Raw genomic sequence first — 18,648 nt, 5'->3', positions numbered from 1 at the left:
AAATTATTTTCACTTATATGTGCACTGATACACACACTTTACACTAGCAAATGTGTTTTTCAACACATTACTTGACTTGCCTGGACAATTGAAATGCAAAATTTGCAGACGCCTGAATTTCGAAGGATGATTTTGTTTCCATTTTTCATATTATTTCAGAAAGTGCAAATTAGGTAAATTCATTTTAAATGCAAATTGAATTGGATATTGGCCTCATCCTTAGCCCTGGACCAGCCTTGCAAAGAGCCTCTGAAAAACTATGTATGTCTGTTGCTCAACTTAAAGAACAATTTCCTGACATATCTTTATTGACGTTGGTCAGTGATTCCCAGGAAGATCTCACATCTGTGAGAGTGGGCTGGGGGAACATGTGTGCATGTTTTGAAGAGGGTCAAGTGATTTCCCTGAAAAATAAATGGAAGATTTCACTGGCCCCCACAAGATGCCACAAAGATCTGGAATGAAATGACCCTGTTTACTCTTCCATGCAAACAGAACAAGCCACACCTCTAAGCCTTCTGTGGGGGGAGCCCATTTCTCTGATAGGGCAGAAACTGAATGCACAGAGAGGAGGCCCATGACTGAGGAGGGGTGGTGGTGAATTTTGTAATGAAATTCTCTCTAGGTCAGTGTCGCCAGTGGGAGTCCAGGAGCAAGGAACAGACTAACTGTTGACTGCTGAAAAATCTACTTTCCCAGTCCATGACAGTGTTGGGCAGGGTAAAAGGCACAGAGAAGTGGACTCTTATCTTTGTACCAGCCTCCATTCCAGCTGTGCAAAATCCAGATGTTTCCATGCCCCATCCCTCAGTCAAGATAGGCAAGAAGCATAATCACAGTTCAAGGAAACTGCATTGATCAGCAGGTTAGACAAGATGGCCTCCAAGATACCTTCCAGTTCTGTAATTCTAATTCTTAAGAGCTCAACACAATATTAATAAGGCATCATCCAATACAAAATCAGGGATAAAATAGGACAGTGATTTATCTGGGACAGGACAACAGCCTCCCCCCCAAAAAACCCTTTCCCATCAATTCTATATATATGAGAGACCCACATGAAAACAAAGACCACCACAGCCAACCACAAATGAATAACCACACCCTAGGCCAACCCCAACCTCTCTCACCACCAAAGGGACACAAGCGAACAGCAAAGAACCTGCACAAGCAACAATGACACAAACCCCCACATATATTAAGTAAAATAGAAATATCACCACCCGAACCCACCCCCACCCATCTTTTCCCCTCCCCCTCTTTCCCCCTTTTCTTCCTAATGTCTCAACAAATGAAACTGATTTGTAAAAATGTTACATGGGGGGGGGGTGGAATACAAGAGAGAGAGATTGCAAACACTTTTGTAAATCAAGAAAATCTTTAATATATGAGAGACCCACTTGCAATATGTATGAGAGCAACCAAAGAACAGAAGAAACGTATTGTGCTGCGGTGGCATCTGATTCTCTGCACCTCTCCCTGCTGGAATTAGGGGACGTTTGAGTTTGCTGCAGCTGCCAGTGCGAGTCATAGTAATAAGGTTTGGGCTATTCGAGCTCTGCACCCTCTCCCACCTGAGTCTGCCCAACTCTACCCCCTGGCCTCCATTGGCTCCGCCTCCCCCTTTGACCTTACCCAGGTTTCAAAATCTAAAGCTAGCCAGTCTTAGAAAATCTCCCTGCCCCCTAACAGCAAACGGCTGCATGATGATAGACGCCAGCAAGGCAGAATGTTGCACTATCTGCCCAATGACTGGGGTGGCCCTATGTACACAGTGCAGTGCTTGCATCTCAAGAGGACTGCAGACACTGATCACCTCTCAGCGCCTGCAGCTCTATTTTTGGCCACCCTCCTCTCTAACCTCTTAAAGAACTTCTGCCCTGCGTTCCCATCTCTCTCTTCGCTGATGGGTTTTGCAGGGAGCCAAGTAACAGCTGGGACAAAATTAGCAGCTTTACGCTGAACTTGCTGCCCAATGCCGGGAGCCGTTACGAAGTAGAGTTTCTTTTATTAACATTTCTGCCCCGAGACAGCTAGCCAAGCCCAGGAGCTGTGGGTCTGGGAACAAAAGAACACTCTCCCCACCTCCATGTTATCTTTCGTAGTGGATTGTAGCAACATGAATTTCAAAACTTGGGGAACTTGCCAAACACAAATAAGATGCCTCAGTTTGCTCTTCCTGAAACTGCTGCCATAATTTAAAGCATTGCACCACTGCCACTATCTGAAGTGGGACAGTTATATGTTCTTTCCCACCCAAGAAGTGCAAATTACAACACTTCTTTTAAGGACACTGGACAAACCGAGGCATGGCAGGAGCTGCAGACTCTCCAAGTACAGTGGTACCTCGGGTTAAGAACTTAATTCGTTCTGGAGGTCCATTCTTAACCTGAAACCATTCCTAACCTGAGGTACCACTTTGGCTAATGGAGTCTCCCGCTGCCGCTGCGCCGCCGGCACACAATTTCTGTTCTTCTCCTGAGGTAAAGTTCTTAACCCGAGGTACTATTTCTGGGTTAGCGGAGTCGGTAACCTGAAGCATCTGTAACCTGAAGCGTCTATAACCCAAGGTACCATTGTATCCCTCTTTTCCAGGGACAGTCACAGATTTACAGAAGCTGTCCTGATTTCTGATTTGAGCAAGGAATGTCCCGCTTTTCCTTAGGACGTCCCTTTTTTCAACAGAGAAATGTTGGATGGTATGGAGTTATCTGACCGCCTTGAGCCATCTGAAGGCAGCCTTGAAGGCAGTTTTTTAAATTTTTAATGTTTTTATATATGTTGGAAGCCGTGCTAAGTGTCTGGGGCAACCCAGTCAGAAAGGTGGGGTATTATAATTACTACTATTAAATAGGATGTAACTACAGTGGTACCTCGGGTTAAGTACTTAATTTGTTTCGGAGGTCCGTTCTTAACCTGAAACTGTTCTTAACCTGAAGCACCACTTTAGCTAATGGGGCCTCCTGCTGCTGCCGCACCGCCGGAGCACAATTTCTGTTCTCATCCTGAAGCAAAGTTCTTAACCTGAAGCACTATTTCTGGGTTAGTGGAGTCTGTAACCTGAAGTGTATGTAACCTGAAGCGTATGTAACCCGAGGTACCACTGTATTTTCATTGGAGAAACGTTGGAGGGTATGGAACTGGGTAGAATCCTTACCTAATTGTAAGGCCGCAGTCCCCCTAATACTGGGTGCTGTGAATCAAGGGCGAAAGTAGAAGGAAATCTGAGCTCTCTAGATGAGATCATCGGAAGACCCGTTAGTTTAGCTCTCTAACTCAGTTCTGTTTCTACAGCAGCTATTCAGATGCTTCTGGCAACTGCACCAGCAGCGCACAGAGGCAACAGCTCTCTCATGCTCTTTGCCCCTGTTACCTGGTAGACCGCATCTGGAGCTAGAGGTTTCATTTAGCTGTCCTGACCAGTAAAACCTTCATGTGCAGATGTAACCTACCCCTGAATACCAAATCCTGGAGATAAACAACAGGGGAGATGGCTGCTTCTATTCTAAAAACACAGTCAAGTGCATTTTTTCCGAGGATCTCTAGATGCTATGGAAGAATCTAGTTCAGGAAAATGGCCAGATACCCCTGCGAAGACATGCCAATAACTTTAGGGGGAAATCGACAGTTTTCCCCTCCCAGTGATACAATTCGCAGCACCTTCAACCAAAATTACAGCTCCCAGGATTCTTTGGGGAAAGCCATGTGCTTTAAAGGTAAGGTGTGAATTCTTATACAATAAAAAGCTGGCAATCCAACAGGAAAGATCTTATTTAGCTGTTAGGATGAAATGTAGAAATGCAACCATTCTGTATGGTCCGTGGCACTATCACCAGCCACACCCCTTTTCCCCATGGCTGGGATATTTCCCGAATTCTCTAGGAAAGAAGAAGCACTGAACTATTACCTAGCAAGGACTTGATGCAATGATAACCAAGCTGTGGTTAGAGGCCACCAGCTCCCACCAGCCCCAGCCAGCATAGCCAATGGTCAGGGAAGATGGAAGTTGGAGTCCAACAACATATGGAGGGCACAAGTCCCTCAGCCATGACTTAATGCTTTTCGCTCAGCTGTTGGATATATAACCATTGTTATATTGTTGTGTGCATGAGAGGGATGTGTTTTGCACACAGAATACCCTAGGTTCAGTTCCTGGCATCTTCAGCCGTACTGTTGTTTAAAAAAACTAGCAGGTAGCTGGTGGTGTAAAAGAATTCTGCTTCAGATCCTGGAGAGCCCTGGCCATTCAGATTAGACAACCACATGAGACTAGACCAGATGTGTGGTCAGGGATGGTGGGAGTCGCAGCTGAGCAACCTCTGGAGTGCGAAAGGTGCCCCACACTTCGACCAGGCAGACAAATAGACTATAAGGCCTGGAAAAGGTATGTTCCTAGAATGATTAGCTTCATTCCACTGGTCCTGGAAGACAGAAAGAACTTAAACCAGCCTTCTCCAACTTGGCGAGGATCTCCAATTTTTTTGGCCTACAATTCCTATCAGCTGGAAGCAACATGTCCATGGTCAGTAGGAGCCATTGATCATGCTGGAACTAGGGGCTGATGGGAATTGTGGTCTGAATTACCTGCTGTGCACTAGGTTGGGGGAAAGCCGATTCTGGCAGTTGCATAAGGGCTGCTTTGTGCACCCTCAACCACTGGAAATTCAGCGATTGCTCACTGTCATGTGATGAGAAAATGATGACCATATTCTGAAGCACCGTCACTACTATTGGGGGGTTTCCCAGATGTGCCAATGTGGTTTTCCTGGGGCTCAGCACTCTAGCATCCTCGGGTGAATGATTAATCTGGTAAAAATTGTCACCTTCACCTGGGTTTAAAATCAGCTGAGGTGAATATTTCACCTGCGATGAAATGTTGCGGTGTGGAGTGCTCCCCTTCATAGCGCCAGCCAGCCACTCTCTCTCCCAGGATACTCCATTCCATCCCTGCCCCCCCGCCCCCCGTTTTCAGTTCCCCTCAAATATTCAGTCGGTGTCATTAAGCCTGCTCAGTACTCGTTGGACTAGTTTTTTTGGGTCCTTCAGAGGTTTTTTTTAAAAGATATTTTGCACTTCTCCAAACCTTGGGATCCCCCAAGCCAGTTGCTACCTCCCCTTGTGCACTGTTGGTGATGTTTCGGCTATGTTCATGGGAATGAATCTGCAGTTTGTATGCTATCTAGCCAGTGTGAGGAACATGTTACTGAACTACAGCTCCCATAATCCCTGGCCATTGCTCATGCTTGCTGGGGCTGATGGGAGTTGTAGTTCAGCAACCTCTGTTGGGCCAAAGGTTCCTCATTCCTACAGCATAACATGAAATGCATAAAAATAGAAAATGTCCCATTGTTCCAGCAGTTTGTGAAATACATATGCTCCCAGCTTGGTAGTCACTCTGCTGCTCTTAGAGAAAGGGCTAATTTGGAGGCTTTCATAGATTTCATAGAATTATAGTGTTGGAAGGTACCACAAGGGTCATCTAATCCAACCCCCGCAATGCAGGAATCTTTTTTCCAAAGCAGGACTTGAACCCAGGACCCCGAGATTCAGAGTCTCTTTTTCTACCAACTGAGCTACCAGGAGTTGGGCTGGAGCATCGTCCTGAAACCTGAAGAAGAGATATGAGCTTAGTTCAAGCAAAAACAACCACCACAATGCTGGCTTTTATCCAACAAAGTTTTACCCATTGAAGTTAATGGGTCCAACTTCGTCATGTTCATTCATTTCAATGGCTCTAACTCCGGACAGGATAAGCTTTGGGTGCAACCCAGGAGCTCATATGACCAGGGTTTCACATTCCATTGCATCTGGGGACCCAAACGATAAACAGGTTATTATTCCAGATCTACACGGAGACCTGTAAATATTGGCAGCCCAAAGGGTGCGGAGGGGAGGCAACAGCACAATTTTAGCACAGTGACTCAGAGGGCTGTGATTCCAGAGAGCCTCGTGTTAATCGGGTTGGCACTCTCCGGGGACGCATTCCAACCTCATGTAAGAAAGCAACTTGGGTGCAAGACCAAGGGGACAGCTGGTCCTGCGAAGCCTTCACCCTGCCCCCTCCCGGGTCTAACAGTCCTCACCAATCTGGTGCCCTTCCAGGTGTTTTGGACTTCAATTTGCCATCAGGCCCACCAGTCCAAAACATCTGGAGGGTGCTAGCAGAGGCTGGTCTAGCAAACCCCTTTCAACCCTTTGAGAGAGCTGCCTAGGCTACCTCACAGGGCTGCTGTGAAGGCAAAATGGAGAGTGCGGAAGAGAACTATGTGCACTACATGGGAGGAAAGGCGGGAGAGAAATGTAGCAAATAAACAAATTTCAGGAGGTTTTGCTTGAGTGATGGCTTTTCAAATGCTCTTCTGTTGCCGTCTTCTACAGTTGTACTCTATGCTGTATCTTTACTAATGCTGTGTTGTTTCAAAATCTTTGTAGAACTGCTTTAGGAGGCTGCATACCTGAAAAGTGGTGGTAAATGCATAAAATAAAAATAAATAATGGGTTGAATCCAGATCAAGGCTATTCTCCTATATCCAGTCAGCCAAAAGCATTAAAGGAGGGTAGGAAGCAGGGCTGGTGAGGGGCGAGGCCTGGGGAGAGTGGGTGTGGCTGAGGAGGAGGGTGGCCTTTGGAGAGTCCTGAGGGCCAGACAGAGAGGCCTAGTGGGCCATGTTTGGTCCGCAGGCCTGAAGTTCCTCACCCCTATATTGTAGGGTTGCAGATAAAGCATTATTAACATGGTAATAACTCAGGGGCGGATCTACACAGGGAGGGGGGACGACACTATAAATAAGTAAGAAATTAAATCATTATACCAAAAGGAAAGAAACCGCTATGGAAAACCGCAAAGGGTTTTTTTTGCTTTCCAGCACCATCTGGCATTGCATGTTTATAACGCGTTCAGAACACTGTTTTTTAATAATAATAATAATAATAATAATAATAATAATAATAATAATAATACATTATTTCTACCCCGCCCATCTGGCTGGGTTTCCCCAGCCACTCTGGCTGGCTTCCAACAGAAGGTTAAAAATACATTAAAACATCAGTCATTAAAAACTTCCCTAAACAGGGCTGCCTTCAGATGTCCTCTGAATATCATATAGTTGTTTATTTCTTTGACATCTGATGGGAGGGCTTTCCACAGGGTGGGCGCCACTACCGAGAAGGCCCTCTGCATGGTTCCCTGTAACTTTGCTTCTCACAGTGAGGGAACCGCTAGAAGGCACTCGGCACCGGTTATGAAACATTGGGCCAGAGACTTTGGTTATAATATACAATTGGCTGACTAGGAAAAAGTATGGAATGAAAATATGAAATTTACCGCATGCACGGCGTTAAAGGAAAATATTATGAAAATGGTATATAGATGGTATATAACACCGGTTAAGTTAGCAAAAATGTTCAAAATATGTAATAAGTGTTGGAAATGTAAAGAAAAAGAAGGATCTTTTTTCCATATGTGGTGGGAATGTAAGAAGGTAAAGGGTTTCTGGAAAATGATATACAATGAGTTGAAGAAGATGTTTAAATACACATTTGTAAAAAAAAACCCAGAAGCCTTTTTGTTAGGAATAACAGGAAGAGAGAAAAATAGAAGGGATTACAAACTTTTTCAATACGCAGTAACAGCGGCAAGAATATTAATGGCCCAAAAATAGAAACAAGAGGAGTTACCGACCCTTGAAGAGTAGAGAACGAACCTTATGGACTATGCAGAACTGGACAAATTGACTGGGAAGATTAGATATCAACGGGATCACAAGTTCATCAAGGACTGGGGAAAGTTTGCAGATTATCTGAAAAGCATATGTGACAAACAGACAACGCTAGTGGGATTTAAAGAGGCTTTGTGAAAGTTAAAGATGTATTGTAAAAAAGAAATAGAACTGAAAGGTTAATATTATATGGCAATATTAAATTTAGAGAATGCACAAAAATAGAAAATATGGATGATTGGTGGAGAAGCTGGTGGAAGTCCAAAAAGTTGAAATTTGGGAATATTGTTTGAGATGGCGAATTTGTAAAAGGAAAAATTTAATAAAAATTATTATTAAAAAAATAATAGAAGGCACTCGGTACTGGACCTCGGTGTCCGGGCAGAACAATGGGGGTGGAGATGCTCCTTCATGTATACAGGACCGAGGCCATTTAGGGATTTAAAGGTCAGCACCAACACTTTGAATTGTGCTCGGAAACGTACTGGGAGCCAATGTAGGTCTTTCAGGACCGTTGTTATGTGGTCTTGGCAGCCACTCCCAGTCACCAGTCTAGCTGCCGCATTCTGGATTAGTTGTAGTTTCCGGGCCACCTTCAAAGGTAGCCCCACGTAGACCGCATTGCAGTAGTCTAAGTGGGAGATAACTAGAGCATGCACCACTCTGGCGAGACAGTCCGCGGGCAGATGGGGTCTCAGCCTGTGTACCAGATGGAGCTGGTAAACAACTGCCCTGGACACAGAATTGACGTGCGCTTCCATGGACTAATGTAGCTGAGTCCTCAGTAGCAGCGTTAGCTTACAATAAAATATATCTAATTGGCAGCATTGCACATGGTGTTGCTTGGGAACTCCAAGAAACCAAAATATCAGTGTAGTTTTGAATTCATTGTTTAAAAGCCGTGCAGTTTTTAAAGGTGCAGTCCACCATCTTGATTCAAAATGGCACCGAACCATATATGAAAAGCTCAGGAACCATCACACAAAATTCAGTTATGATATCTTAAGAGATGTCCAAATGCACAGAGAACAAACAAATGGCTTTCCAAAGGATATGATGGAGTAGTAGGAGAGGAAGTGATGCATTGTTTTCCTCAAATAGCTGTGTGACTTTTTATTCAGCCTAAACACTAATTTTGCTACAGAAGAAGAAAAAAGAAGAAGAGGAAGGAGGAGAAGCAGCAAAAGCAGCTTGCAAAATATTTCAGTCTGTGCAGCCTGGCTAAAAGCTGAGCAATCCAGATCTAATAAGGAAACATGCATAGGGGGACCAAGGACCAAAGTAGACAAAGCTCCTGCACCTTTCATAGTTGTGGAGCGGGAATTTCAGCAGGTGTAGCTTATCATTATGGCAGTGGCTGTTCTACACAGTCTATTAAAGGTGCAGGAGCCCATTTGCACCTGGTCACACTAACTGCAGGGTGACCAGTCCCCTAGGTTTCATTGCAAGAAAAAGAGCACAGTCAAGTTTTACAGAAAACAATCCCAAGGCCAAGGCTGCAATCCAACATCCACTGACTTGGGAGTGAACCCCATGGGGCTTACTTGCAAGTAAACAGACATAGGATTGGGCTTTGCAGGTGACTAGCTGAAGACCAGGAATAGAAACTCACCCAGGAGCACAGATCACATTGCCTGCTCTGTTTATTATTTCTAAGGCCAGAACGTGTTTTTGCCAGGCCTGATTCTGTTTGTTTGAATCTTCCAAGAATGAGAGTGCAGTTACACCATCATTCTCCCGTGCAATTTGGTTCTTGTGACTTTTGAGGGAGGGCACAGATGTCCCTGACAGTGTAGACACATGTTCTCAGACAGCAACAGTATGGGTAAGACAGAAATTCACTGTCTTGGACCTATCGGTTTATAGGTCTCTCTCTCTCTCTCTCTCTCTCTCATTTCCAGAAGAGTTAAGCAACACTAACATCTGTTTTGCAGCCTGGGAGAGTCTCAGCTGTTGTTTGGAGTGGTGTTGATCTGGGCTCTCGCATATCTGGCTAGTGAATGAGTTGCGACCTGAACTTTATGACTTCCCCCACCTCCTCCTCATTCTCCTCCACCCCCAGTGAAAATTGACACAGTCCTCTGGCTGAGGTCAAGGTTTTAGTTTTCAATATCAGTCCCTGGCCATGGGCATTAACTTATCTGCCAGTCAATTAGTTTCATTATCTGTTACTGTTGACATGCTTACTGTTGTTGACATCCATCTGTATCGAGAGACAATGGAGAGGGACAATGGGAGTGCGTCTCCACAGTCAAACTGCTGTGTTAGCAGCACCAAAGTGACCTCCCTGGAGCACGAGCCTGGGCAGTTTGTGTATGGAGGTCCTAGGCTGCACAGACAACAAGACCCCCTCTCTTGGCTTTGCTGATGTGGTCCAAAGGAAAGCAGAGCAATATGTTTGGCACCAGCTTGGCTGCAAGAGGTGTTGGAAGGAGGTGTACAAGTCGCCACCCAATCATCTCCACTCTGGATTTGTGTAGGGTCTACTCTTTAGCCTTTTCTTCTCCTGAAGATATCCTGCAAGGCAGTAGAGGTTTAGGATCAGTGGCTATTTTCTCCTAGACGGGCTACCTTCCCAGGTTGACGAGTCCCATCTGTCCCTCACTTCTCTCTATGACACGTGCAGAAACCGCCTTTTTGACCGTTGGACCCACTCTTGGTGTCATCTGCTCAATTCGCTGGAGCTGGCATCACTGCTCCCCCTTCCAAAGCAGCTTGAGAAACAATGAGGAGAGACTGTCTCCTCTGGCCCTGGTTCCCATCAATCACTTCCTCCTCCTCCTCCTCCTCTATCAATCCTAGCCACACAGTGGGTCCTCCATATTGTTTTCAGCACCTGCTAAAAACTTTTTTTTATCTAGGCAAGCCAACCCAGACATGTAATTTTATCATGAATGTTCGTTTTTAAACTTCTGACTTTATATTTTTAAAGAAATTTTATACCTGCTAGTTTTTAAATGTTTGATTTTATCACTTTTTATTGTTATATGTAAACCACTTAGAGGACTTTGTTCAGCTGCCCTTTTTTCTCAAACGTAGCCAATGTTGTGCACTGACTATTGACCCTGCTGGCTTGGGCTGATGGGAGTTGTAGTCCAATCATTTTTGGAGGGCACCACGTTGGACTGCCCTGCTTTTGCTGATTAAGTGGGATATACATCTTGTTAACCAATCAGTACTGTGTGGAAAACGACTTCCTTTGAATCTAAAAGAGCAGAAAGGGTTCATCGTTTGTGAAGTTTATCTTCATTGACAACTAGTGGTACATAGTGATGCAAGAGCCACAGCATGATAGAAAGTTTTAAATGGCCAGACTGTCACTGTGTGATCATCATGTGCAAGACCTGCAACTGAATCTAAAGCAGGAATTGCTGTTCAACTGTTCTCTCCTGCAACAGCTAAGCTGGAAGGCGGCCACGGGTGGTGGATTGTCACTGACATGCTGCAGCCAAAGGGAAAACACCAAACGGCCTCATTCCTTGAGGGAGTCACTTTGGGAGCGATACAAGGGCAAGGGCCACTATGTATTTTTATTGTTATTATTGAGATGGTTTTCATTGGTTTTATTGTATTGTGTATTTTATTGATTTTTTGTAAACTGCCCAGAGGACTTTGGTCAATGCAATAAAATGATGATGTGAGATGAAAAGTGCATGTGATTAGTTGATTTAATTTGTATACTGATTTCTGTTTCAAATTTCTAAGTCCCGAAAGTGAGTTCCATGTGCATAGAAATGTTTGTGTGTGAACTTGTTGTTGTTGTTGTTTAGTCGTGTCCGACTCTTCGTGACCCCATGGACCAGAGCACGCCAGGCACTCCTGTCTTCCACTGCCTCCCACAGTTTGGTCAAACTCATGCTGGTAGCTTCGAGAACACTGTCCAACCATCTTGTCCTCTGTCGTCCCCTTCTCCTTGTGCCCTCCATCTTTCCCAACATCAGGGTCTTTTCCAGGGAGTCTTCTCTTCTCTTGAGGTGGCCAAAGTATTGGAGCTCAGCTTCACGATCTGTCCTTCCAGTGAGTACTCAGGGCTGATTTCCTTAAGAATGGAGAGGTTTGATCTTCTTGCAATCCATGGGACTCTCAAGAGTCTCCTCCAGCACCATAATTCAAAAGCATCAATTCTTTGGCAATCAGCCTTCTTTATGGTCCAGCTCTCACTTCCATACATCACTACTGGGAAAACCATAGCTTTAACTATATGGACCTTTGTTGGTAAGGTGATGTCTCTGCTTTTTTAAGATGCTGTCTAGGTTTGTCACTGCTTTCCTCCCAAGAAGCAGGTGTCTTTTAATTTCGTGGCTGCTGTCACCATCTGCAGTGATCATGGAGCCCAAGAAAGTAAAATCTCTCACTGCCTCCATTTATTCCCCTTCTATTTGCCAGGAGGTGATGGGCCCAGTGGCCATGATCTTCATTTTTTTTATGTTGAGCTTTTTTGATGTGTGAACTTAATAACCGGTTAAAGAAATCTTACAGTGCAATAATATCCAAATTTACGGTGAAGTTCTACCCGTTTCAATGGTGGAATGCTGTGCAGCAGTTGAACTAGCAGAAAACTCATGGTGCAGAAGATTTCACTATGCATCGTGCCACAAACTTACCAGCAACCCACTAGTGCATTCTCTTGCACAGCAACATTTTGCAGAGCAAATATACCACTAAATGACCTTCCTTACTAATACACTGGAAACAAATCAGTATCCCCATATTGGTGATGAGAGAAGATCTCAGAGACAAAAGATGACTTAGGCCACTTAAGGACAGAATGGCAAAAGTGAGATTAAAACTGTGCATATCCTGATGAATACTTCCTTACCTCTCTTGGCGAGTACTCTGAAATAGATCTTCTGCCTCAGAAACCCATGGATTTATAGGGAACTTGTTTACTAAAAAGTGATTGCCTTCTGGGAACTTCTCTTACAGTGGCCTGGAATTGCTGCTTCTCAGCCAGCAGCTGGTATCCGTCACTCAGTCTTCAATCATCAATAGCCTTCTGGAGAGAGCACTTAAAACCCAATGCTTCTAATTTACTCCACTGTCTGAAGACACCCAAAGCTGTCCGGACACGTCCTCCTATGCCCTTCTGGCTTGAGAGTTCATTAATGGCCAGGTTCCCCCATTTTTCAGCCACCACCTGCCAATGCTTCCACTCTGAACAGATTGTGAATGATTTCTATATACCGTATTTTTTGCTCTATAAGACGCACTTTTCCCCTCCTAAAAGGTAAGGGGATATGTGTGTGCGTCTTATGGAGTGAATGCAGGCTCCATGGCTTCAGCGAAAGCAACGCGAAACCTCCAGAGTGCAGTGGGAGGCTTTGCGTTGCTTTCGCTGAAGCCAGGAGTGCAAGAGGGGTCGTTGTGCACTGACACCTCTTGCTCTCCTGGCTTCGCTGGAGAGGCGCTGCGCAGCTTTCCCTCTCTACACAGCGCCCCTTAAGTGAAGCAGGAGGAGAAATGGCAAGGGCTCCGCTTCTCCTGCCACTTCACTGAAGGGGCGCTGCACAGAGAGGGAGAGAATTTTTGTTGTTGTTGTTCTCCCCCTCTAAAACTAGGTGCGTCCTATGGTCGGGTGAGTCAAATACGGTAATTAATCTTTGAAATGCAACTTTCCTTTTGCTTGGAGGCCTTTTGAAAGAAAGGAGATTGGCCATTTTGGTGGAGTCCATGACGTGAGCTTCTTACATCAAGAAAAAACAGTTTACCTATTTCTGCTTTCTATGCTTTAAGCATGGTTTGTGTGTGCCTGTTTAGTGTTGCGGGAATTTTCCTTAGTCTGACACAAAACCTACACATACATTAAGTAAAACAGAAACATCGCCACCCGACTCCACCCCCACTCACCATGGCCCCCACCACCTTTCTCCCTTTTCTTCCTAATGTAACACTAATGTCTCAACAAATGAAACTGATCTGTAGAAAATGTAACTTGAAAAAAGACACATTGCAGAAGGAACAGGACCAACAAGCCTCTTTTCCTTAGCAAATTAAACACTTTGCAATACAAGCTCCGCTTCCACTGCACACTGCTAGTTGTGCTTTGTGGCAGTGTGATTTACATGCCACTTGCATTTATTTCCATTGGCTGTCGTGGGACAGCAAAAAGATCTTTAGCGGTAAATAATCAAATGCATGTACAGGCATTCCTCCCCCGCCGTGGTTGCTGGAGCTCCATTTTTTGCAGAAACTTGAGTCTAGTGCAAAGATGTCTCCTCGGCAGTGGACGGGAATTGAATGTGCATGCTAAACCCGGCTGTCATGGGAGGCCAGAGCAGTGGCGTAGCGTGGGTTCTCAGCACCCGGGGCAAGGCAAGTAATTTGCGCCCCCTAACCCGTGGATTTTAGCACTCGAGTCTCTTCCGCGCCCCCCAGATGTTGCGCCAGGTGCGGCAGCCCCCCCTGCACCCCCACGCTACGCCACTGCTCCGACCACAAGTCTTCAGGACAGCCATCCGAGGGCTGGCGCGGGGAGAAGGTCTCTCCGCCCCACTGCCAGGCTTCGGAGCAGCCTTCCGAAGCCTGGCGGTGGGGCGGAGAGCCCTCCTCCCGCCGCCAGCCTTCGGAGCATCCTTCCGAAGCCTGGCGGCGGGAGAAGGTCTCTCCGCCCCACCGCCAGGCTTTGGAGCAGCCTTCCGAAGGCTGGCGGCGGGAGGAGGTCTCTCCGCCTTGGAGAGGTTCCTGCTTCCTCGAGGGGGGCCGGCCAAACGCGCCCCCCCAAATGTTGCGCCCGGTGCGGCCAGCACCCCTGGCACCCCCCACGCTACGCCACTGGGCCAGAGGAGGCGGCAACCAAAAAATGGACTAGAAGGATTAATGGAAAATCACAGCCTTTCAGTGGTCCTCCCCTGAAAAAAAAACCGAGTAAAATCCAAGACAAGCAGTCAGGTGTGAAAGCAGGACCCAACAAAATTATAGCCGGATAAATAAGCCTAGACCTAGGAGAAAGTTTGGATGGGCTTTCAGGTTCAAGTCCCACAGAGATAAAGGAGCACACTGTGAGAGAATGGTAAGCACATTGTGAGAGAATCCTTACTGGCATTGCCCATCTTGACACACTTTAGAAATGTGGAGCCAAACCTTCGCTATCAGGAGCAAACTTGCAATATTTAGAAGAGAGACTGGGAGGGGGGGGTTGAATGTAGCTCTGGAACTCTCCCCAGGCCATGCCCCTCATGGGTTTTGCATCATTCTCCCAAGTGGCTTTGCCTGTCTGCAACTCTGATCGTGCCTCCTGCTTGTCTGGGTGGAGGATAAAGAGGAGTGGGTGAATACATGTAGAAGCTTTGGCAGACCTTGGGGTCTCCAATTTCAGCAGGGTTTTTTGCAAAGCCAAAATTCAGAACACCTCCGCCTCTCACGCTCCATTGTAAATCATAGTTGTGGTGTCTCCAAGGCTCTGCACTGCTAAGTCCACCTCTGGTAGAAACTAGCCTATTGGACAAAAGGGAAATGTGTGTTCGTTGCCCCACCCACATTTGCTTTAGTCCCCACCCCCCACTGGTATGTGGCCCTCAGAAGGTTGTCCAGAAGGGAATGTGGTCCTTGGGCTGAAAAAGCCTTCCCACCCAATTTTAGAGATTTATGTAGAAATTATTTGTTATCTATAACTACCAGTAAGTTCTACCAGTTGTTGTTGTTTAGTCGTTTAGTCGTGTCCGACTCTTCATGACCCCATGGACCAGAGCACGCCAGGCACTCCTGTCTTCCACTGCCTCCCGCAGTTTGGTCAAACTCATGCTGGTAGCTTCGAGAACACCATCCAACCATCTTGTCCTCTGTCGTCCCTTTCTCCTTGTGCCCTCCATCTTTCCCAACATCAGGGTCTTTTCCAGGGAGTCTTCTCTTCTCATGAGGTGGCCAAAGTATTGGAGCTCAGCTTCACGATCTGTTCTTCCAGTGAGCACTCAGGGCTGATCTCTTTAAGAATGGATAGGTTTGATCTTCTTGCAGTCCATGGGACTCTCAAGAGTCTCCTCCAGCACCATAATTCAAAAACATCAATTCTTCGGTGACCAGCCTTCTTGATGGTCCAGCTCTCACTTCCATACATCACTACTGGGAAAACCATGGCTTTAACTATACGGACCTTTGTTGGTAAGGTGATGTCTCTGCTTTTTAAGATGCTGTCTAGGTTTGCCATCGCCTTTCTCCCAAGGAGCAGGCGTCTTTTAATTTTGTGACTGCTGTCACCATCTGCAGTGATCAGTTCTACCAGTAGGTTGCTTGATTTTTTAGTGCCCTCTTTTCTCTTTTTCATCATCCTCTGTTGACTGGACAGTTTTCAGCATCCTCTTCTAGGAACTATGAACCAACATTTCGCCTACCTCAGAGCTCCAGCTCTTTCTAGTGCTTGGTGGGGGAAAGGGCTCTTTCTGAAGCTACAAGGCGCCCCCTCCTGACACACAAACCCCCAAACACTCCTGGTTTTTCCCCTTCCCACCATGCACTCTGTTAACAGCTGCTGTGACTATTTTTGAGTGCTGTGTGTGTGCCTCTTGAGGATCTACAAAGGGGCGAGGAGAGAGAAGCTTGCTGACAGCATGTCCAGAATTACTTTGAAATCCGCATATTCTAAAATGGCTCTGAATGCTGCTCCATTGGATAAGCAAATGGCTAAACACCGAGACCCACTTTATATATTAGAGTTGTATCCAATCTTACGTTCTCCTACTCAGCAGATTGAAATTAATGGGCATGACTAAGTTTGGTCCATTACTTCAGTGAGTATACTTGGAGTAAAACTTAGCTGGCGACAACACTAGGTTTTTACTAAGAATGTAATTCACAGCACAACATGTATTAACCTGAGAGTAAGGCTGTGTGCATGTTATGAGCTTAAAACACAGCTAGGTAGTTCTTTATCTCCATTTGAATCGAAGATAGTTTTGTGGGGAAACACATCAAAATACTGGATGGGGGGGGGCATCAACATATTGGATGATTTGGTTGCCAATTACCTATTGGAACCCATTTGGTCTGTGGGGTGAGGCAGCGTCAAGGGAGTGGTTAGAGCCCAGAGTTTTACCTGTTGCAATCACACACAGAGGTATTTGTGGGCAATGCTTTTTTTTCTAGAAAAATAGGTGCTGGTACTCAGCATAAAGTTGTTTCAAGAAGTGGCACACTTTTTAAGAACTAAAAAAGAGGTGTTGGTACCCTTGAAATTCCCCTGAAAAAAAGCACTGTTTATAGGTAAGGAAAAACAACAAAGCATTTTATTGTAGGAAATACACATTTGGATAGGAAAGTTTCTGGTTCTAGTTTAGCTTATTAGCCTATAGCAGAACAATGCAATCATGCAGGTTGCTTTGTCCTTTCAGAAGACAGTCCCAGTGTGACCTCTCATCTTGAGGTGCAAGAGAAAAGCATGAGAGGGGCAGGAATCTGTAAAGCAGGGAGCAACCTAAGACATATCAGTTGAACAACAGAAGGTAAGAGGAAAGCTAATCGGAAATCAAGATACAAAATGGTCTAGGGAACCTGGATGCCCCCTAACCAGTGCTCTTCCCCAGGGGGAACTCATAGGAACTCAGTTCTGGCACCACTCACGCCTTGGCCATGGCCATTCTAAGAGAACAAGGGAGGTGTTCATGGTGAGTTCTGGAACCACAGAAAAATAGCATTGCCCTATCTGCTCAAACTTCATGCAAGCCCCTCTTCTTCCAGCTGAGTTGCACTCAAACTACCAAACCAACCACAGAATACCATAAGAAATGATGGGATAGATACAGGGTAGAGGCTATCACCTTGTGTACACTGGCTCACAAATCAGGGTGGGAGTGCACACTGGATGCAAAGTAAATGGGAATGTAGATACCGCCTAAGTCCCACAGTGCTCACACTGGCTTAGACAGTAATCCTATATATGAAGCGGGAAACCATTGTCTCTCCAGAAGTCATTGGACTCCAGTTCCATCACCCCCAACCACTGGCCATGTCAGCTGGGGGTGATGGGAGCTGTAGTCCAACATCTGGAGGGCCACAGGATCCCAACTCATCCCAGATACATTTACTCCCCAGGACTAGGTCCCACTGAATTTAACAGGACATATTTCTAAGCAGACATGCATAGGATTGCCCTGTAAGCATGAAAAGTAACATGAAACTAGCACTGCACAGCACACAGCAAAATGCAGGTGTGTAATTATCTCACATGATCATTTATACATGCAGGATACATGTCATTTCCAACATGTATGTGCATATCACGGACAAAAAGTAATAATTAAGTCCCTATATCTAGACGCTGGGATGTTCAAAATGCTTCCCTTGTTTTTATTTTAATAAGCCTTTTAGGCAGAGCTGTATTGTCCCCATAGTATGGATAAAGGGAGCTGAGAAATAGTGCCAAAAATTCATACTTTCTCTGCCTAAGCTTTAATAGAGCAGATTTTTTTTAGATGCATCCATTACATTTATATTCTACCGTAGTTCCCAAGTGGTCCAAGGACCAAGCAGACCTGCTTAGCTATAGCAATGCTGCTGCGTCACGTTTTTAGACCAAGGATGGGGATTTTGTGGCACTCATCCCATACTGGAATGTTGGGATGCAAACTCAGCTTGTCTTAAGACTAATGGAGCTTTGCATGGGGAGAAGACAGGCAGAGAAACCTCAATTTCTGACCTAATTTGTGCTGACCTCTCTCCTCTCCCAAAGTGCTAGACTGATATTTCTCAGGGTTGTTGCCCTCATTTCTGCAATTCCTCCTTCTCGAGCTCACCTCTGCAGAGGAGACATCTTCCCTTTGCTTCTTTCTCCTGCAGAGATTCAATGAGCAAGCATGACCTCTTTGCATTCCCAACTTAGCTAGAACTAAGAACTTATTGCAATGGCCAACTGGATGCCTGTGGGAAACCAGCAAGCAGGATTCAAGCCCAAGAGCACTCCCCCCCCCCCATGGTCTCCAACAGATGGTTCTCACAAGCA

The 18,648-nt window shown here is 45.6% G+C and overlaps 1 long non-coding RNA gene across 1 annotated transcript in view; it reads left to right on the top strand.

The window, feature by feature from the left end:
* The first annotated feature begins 1,738 nt into the window (after positions 1 to 1,738).
* Positions 1,739 to 18,648, top strand: part of LOC309537395 — a 132,208-nt gene continuing 115,298 nt past the window's right edge. Inside the window, exons 1-2 of the long non-coding RNA XR_014221880.1 lie at positions 1,739 to 1,995; positions 3,295 to 3,716. This is a non-coding gene — a long non-coding RNA (uncharacterized lncRNA). The remainder of the gene's footprint in view (positions 1,996 to 3,294; positions 3,717 to 18,648) is intronic.

Source organism: Podarcis vaucheri, assembly GCF_965113315.1.
Source record: "Podarcis vaucheri genome assembly, chromosome: 7".
In the NCBI taxonomy this organism is placed as follows: domain Eukaryota; kingdom Metazoa; phylum Chordata; class Lepidosauria; order Squamata; family Lacertidae; genus Podarcis; species Podarcis vaucheri.
Note: the sequence above shows the minus strand (reverse complement) of the source record. Positions and strands in the feature narration are given on the sequence as shown.